Source organism: Saccopteryx leptura, chromosome 1 (genome assembly GCF_036850995.1).
Source record: "Saccopteryx leptura isolate mSacLep1 chromosome 1, mSacLep1_pri_phased_curated, whole genome shotgun sequence".
Lineage (NCBI taxonomy): Eukaryota > Metazoa > Chordata > Mammalia > Chiroptera > Emballonuridae > Saccopteryx > Saccopteryx leptura.
In genome coordinates, this window is record NC_089503.1 from 58,322,820 (window position 1) to 58,328,822 (window position 6,003).

Below are 6,003 nucleotides of genomic sequence, written 5' to 3' on the forward strand. Positions count from 1 at the left end.
TGTCCTCTCTCTCACAAAAGACAAACAAACAAAAACTATCAACAAAACAAAAAACAATGTACTGAATGGAAGAATATTTGCCAATGATACATCTAATAAGGGGTTAATATTCAAAATTTATAAAGAACTCATACACCTCAATAGCCAAACCATCAAATTAAAAAATGAGCAGAGAACCTGACACTTCTCCAAAGAGGAGATGTGTATGTTCAATAGACATATGAAAAGATCTCAATGTCACTAATCATCAGAGAAATGCAAATTAGAAACCCAGTGAGGGCCTGACCCGTGGTTGCGCAGCGATAAAATGTCAACCTAGAACACTGAGGTCACTGGTTTGAAACCCTGGGCTAGCTTGGTCAAGGCACATGTGGGAGTTGGTGCTTCCTGCTCCTCACCCCTTCTCTCTCTTTCTCTCTTCTCTAATGAATAAAGTCTTTTAACAAAAGAAAGAAAAGAAACCTGACCAGGCGGTGGCACAGTGGATAGAGTGTCGGACTGGGACACAAGGGACCCATGTTCAAAACCCCAAGGTGGCCAGTTTGAGCAGAAGCTCATCCAGCTTGAGCACAGGCTCACCAGCTTGAGTGCGGGATCACTGGCTTGAGCGTGAGATCACAAACATGACCCAATGGTCACTAGCTTGAACCCAAAGGTCCCTGGTGTGAGCAAGGGGTCACTCGCTCTGTTGTAGCCCTCCAGGTCAAGGCACATATGAGAAAGCAATCAATGAACAACTAAGGTGCTGCGACGAAGAATTGATGCTTCTCATCTCTCTCCCTTCCTGTCTGTCTGTCCCTCTCTCTGTCTCTCTCTCTGTCTCTGGCAAATGAAGTATTAATAAAATTTAAAAAAAAAGAACCACAGAGAGATATCACCTCATACCTGTTAGAATGGTTATCATCAATAAATGTTGATGAGGATGTGGAGAAAAAAGAATCCTCTTGCGCCTCATGTATCAGTGCGAATACAGATTGGTGTGGCCACTATGGAAAACAATATGAAGGGTTTTCAAAAAATTAAAAATGGAACTGCCTATGACACGGCAATTCCACTTCTGGGTAGAAAAAATCCAAAACACTAATTCAAAAAGATATATGTACCCCTATGTTTGTTGTAGCACTATTTACAATAGCCAAGATATGGAAGCAACTCAAGTGGCCATCTATAGACTAGTAGATAAAGAAGTGATAGTCATGTATACAATGGAATAGTATGTGGCTGTAAAATGAATGAAGTCTCACCCTGTCAGGGTCGTTCAGTGGATAAAGCATTGTCCTGGCACACCGAGGTCACAGCTTTAATACCTGGTCAAGGCACGTACAGAAGCAATGAATGCACTACTAAATGGAACAATAAAGTGAAACGGGTTGATGCTTTCTCTCTCTCTCTCCCCCCCCCCTTTCTTTCTCTCTCAGGTCAGTGAGATATCACCTCACTGAAGAAATTTTTTTTGGCTTTGGCCCATTGGCTCAATGGTAGAGCATGTGCCCGACGTGTGGAAATCCTGGGTTCAATTCTCGGTCAGGGCACACAGGAGAAGCGACCATCTGCTTCTCCATCCCTCCCCCTTCTCTTTCTCTCTCTCTTACCCCCTTCTCTCCCAGCCATGGCTGGAATGATTTGAGCAAAGTTGGCCTTGGACGCTGAGGATGGCTCCATGGCCTCTCTTTAGACACTAAAATAGCTCAATTGCCGAGCAATGGAGCAGTGGCTCCAGATGGGCAGAGCATTGCCCTGGTAGAGGGCTTACCTGGCAGATCCTGGCCAGGGTACATATGGAAGTCTGTCTTTCTGCCCCCTTGCCTCTCATCTAATAAAAAAATATAAAAAAAAGTTTTAAAGATTTCCCTTATAGATTTTAGAAGAGATAGAGAAAGGCAGGGGGAGGAGCAGGAAGCATCAATTCATAGTTGCTCTGCGTAGGTACCTTGACCGGGCATGCCCAGGGTTTCAAACTGGTGACCTCAGCATTCCAGGTTGATGCTCTATCCACTGCGCCACCAAGTGTGAGGCCAATGAAAATTTTTTTTAACAAGAATAAAATCTTACTTCCTGACCAGGCGGTGGCGCAGTGGATAGAGCATTGGACTGGGATGCAGAGGACCCCGGTTCGAGACCCCGAGGTCGCCAGATTGAGTGTGGGCTCATCTGGTTTGAGCAAAAAGCCCACCAGCTTGAACCCAAGGTTGCTGGCTCCAGCAAGGGGTTACTCAGTCTGCTGAAGGCTCGCGGTCAAGGCACATATGAGAAAGCAATCAATGAACAACTAAGGTGTTGCAACACGCAATGAAAAACTAATGATTGATGCTTCTCATCTCTCTTCGTTCCTGTCTGTCTGTCCCTGTCTATCCCTCTCTCTCTTTGAAAAAAAAAAAGAATAAAATCTTACTATTTGTGATAGCAGGGATGGACCTAGAATATTATATTAAGTGAAATCAGACAATAAAAAGACAAGTACCATTGATTTCACTTATATGTGGAATCTAAAGTGCAAAATAAAATAGAAACTAACTCACAGATACAGATCAGAGTGGTTGCTAAAGGAGAGGAGGTTTGGGGCTGGGTAAAAGAGGTAAAGGGATTAAGAAGTACAGATTGAAAAAAAAAAAAAAAGAAAAAAAAAGAAGTACAGATTGGCAGTGACCAAATAGTCACAGGGAGGTAAAGTACAGCATAAGAAACATAGTCAGTAATATTACAATAACTATGTATGTTGCCAGGTGAGTACTTAAAATATTGGGGAGACTGCTTTGTAAAGTATAGGATTGTCTGACTACTATGTTGTACACCTGAAACTAATATAAAATACTATTGACTGTCAACTATAATTGACACTAGCCAGTGGCTCAGCGAATAGTGTCATCAGCCTGGCATATGGACATCCTGGGTTGATTCCCAGTCAGGGCACACATGAGAAGTGACCATATGCTTCTTCCTCGCTCCCTCTACCCCTTCTCTCCCACTTCTCCTTCCACAGCAGTGGCTCAGCTGGTTCGAGAGTGGCCCCGGGCACTGAAAATAGCACAGTTGGTGAGTGAGTGTCAGCCTCAGACACTAAAAATAGGTAGGTACTCAAGCATTGGCTCCAGATGGGGTTGCCAGGTGGATCTCAGTCGGGACACATGCAGGAGTCTGCCTCACTATCTTCCCTCCTCTCACCTAAAAATTTTTTTTAAATTTAATTTTAAAAAATATCAGATTAAAACAAACAAACAAACTCAAGTCAGATTCAGAAGTCATTTTCTCCATCTAGTTTTTCTCTCTAACACCTTTACTGGACTCATGCCAAAGCCAGTGATTGGATGTAACCAGTGGTGGCACAGTGGATTGAGCCTTGGCCCAGAACACTGAAGGCTCCAGTTCGAAACCCTGAGGTTGCCAGCTGGAGTGTGGTTTGTGGGCTTGAGAGCTGGCTCGAGGGATTGAACTCAGGGTCTCCGGCTTGAGTGTGGGATCATTGACATGATCCCAAGGTCACTGGCCCAAAGGTTGCTGGCTTGAGCAAGGCATCACTGGGTTGGTTTGAGAGCCTACCTTCTTCCCTTCCCCTCTTTCTCTCTCTTCCTCTCTCTCTCTCTCTCTCTCTCTCTCTCTCTTTCTCTCTCTCTCTCTCTCCTTCTTAAAAAAAAAAAAGCCAGTGCTTGACCTATAAGATTCAACAGGGTTTTGTCTTCAGGGAACTCACCACTGGAGGATGGGAGATCAACAAGTAAAGAAATCCTATGGTAGAGTGTGCTGTGGGCCCAGGGTAGAGAGTGACCAGGATTCTCAGAGAAGAAGAGACTTCCTGGATCTGGAGGATGAATTCACCAAACCGGGGGAGGTGGGGGGAGCAGAAGTTGAGATGATCCTGGGGAGCTGTGTGGAACCAGCAGGACATGCCATCTCTCCCACACTCAGTAGAGCAGAGGAGGAGACAGGAATACCCTATAGGCCACCAGTTCATGGCTTCAGGACAGCAGAGCTGGCTCAGTCCTTGGACACCATCTCATGCAGCCCTCAATAAACTGAGGCTTAGCCAGAGCAATTGATGAGGACAATCAGTATCATAGTGGCTGACCCTAAACTAGAACTCAGAGGTTTTGTCTCCTAGCCTAGGGCACTGTGCACAGCCCTGGCTGCCACTACATAGTTTAAGCCAATCTACATTTATTGACACATGCTCTGCACTGGACACTGTTCCAGGCACCACAGGGGTCACAGAGATCCTCCCCATCACTGCTGTCAGGAGCTTACAGCTGGAGAGGGGAAGTCAGATCTAGCTCACAACCTAACCCTAACCCTAACCCTAACCCTGGAAGCATGTGGGAAGTGGGGCAGCATCAGGCATGAGCAGAGTCCTGGGGAACCATCTAGGGGAGGACCTTAGTGTGCCCTGGACAAGTCCTTGGACCTCAATTCTTCCATCTGTTCCAAGAAAGGACTGGAGTCCAGAATCTCTGTGGTCTCTCAGTGCAGGCAGTTAGGCCTCTGTCCCCGCTTGCCTTGCAGGGGACGGGAGGTGGGGCTGGGCTAAGCGTCTGGGAGGCTGGGTGGTAGGAAGCAGAGGAAGTGGTTCAAGCTGCTTGAGCCACCCACCCCTGGTTGCCCATGTCAGGGCTGACCCATTACCAGCAGGGAAATCACAGACTCAGCACTCAGACATCTGGGAGGCATTGGGCAGCCAGGGTATTTATAGAAGGCCAGAGGCAGACATGCCAGGAATCTTGGGTGTAGCTGAGCCAAAGAAGCTGGGAGGCCAGTGGAGGGTGAACTAAAAAAGGTGGCCCCAGTTCTGGTTCTTAATTCACTAAGGTCAGCTGGCCTTCCTTTTCCCCAGAGGCCAATGCATGGGGCTATTGTGACAAGCTCTGGCTTCTCTAACTTGCCACTGGGTCTGCTGCCTTCTGGGCTCTCAGGTGCAGAGCTGTTACAGAGCCTCAGTGGGAGGATGTGCCCTTGGTCTCCACTGATTCCCTCAGCTAGCTATTTGGGTACTTTCAGTGATCCAGGTGGATTTCTGGGCCCTAGGGATATAGAATAGAAAGGAGGTAACCTTGGGTGGTGGGGGAAATGGGGGGGGGGGGTTGGAGGGAGATAAGGGAATACAGACAGGGAGAGTACCCTGAGATCTCTTTGGCAAAGGAGGACATGTGGGCCTTCTGAGGGAACCCGGAGAAAGGGGAGCGATGGGCCTGTTGGTTTCCCAGGGCTGCTCCAAGGACCAGATGGTTATCTATGGTCAAAAATGCAAGCTTCCAGCATGGGGGGAGCTGGGGTTGGGGGGGCAAACTGGGTTATCACTAAAGGGTGACTGTCAGTCTTTTCTAGAGCCATGTCTTTTCTTCTTGCATTACTTCTGAAAGATGGTGTCTCAGGTTTGGAGTAAAGGGTAAGATGATCTGTTTAGATCTGGTCCTATCACCTACTAGAAAAACTGCCCCATTTGCAGGGGCAGCTCTAATGAATGGATGCTCCTGTGCCCATCCCATCCCCACCAATCCCTCCAGGCCAGGCCATTCCATCCTGTTACGGTTGAAAACTCAGACCCAGAATCCTTCCATGAGGCCTAAGGAAGGACTCTGACCTCTGAAATCTACAGATTTCCACGTGATCGAAACCAAGGGAAGTACATTCCTACGCCTGCCCATTGCAGGGAGAGGACTAGGGCCGAGCAAAGGGCAGGAGTCCATCCCCGTGCTCTGCTCCATCACTACTGACTTTGCACCTTAGACTTGGCCTATCCCTACCTCCTCTCCAGGATTATCTATCCTTCCAGTCCAGTGTTTCCCAAACCAGGCTCCTCAGTTTCCTGAGGGATTCCAGACATAATCATGAGTGTCCTCAAAACAACATGAGAATATTCTGTCTTGGCTGGAATGCAAAGCATCTTATAAAAGAGGTGGCTCATCTGGCTTTATCAGCAAGCTGGTTCCAGAGAATCTGCTGCAGTGACCATATTTAACTTCCGTGCAGTGTCTCAAGCTGACATCAGTTTTGAAACTCAGTGCTCTAGCTAAA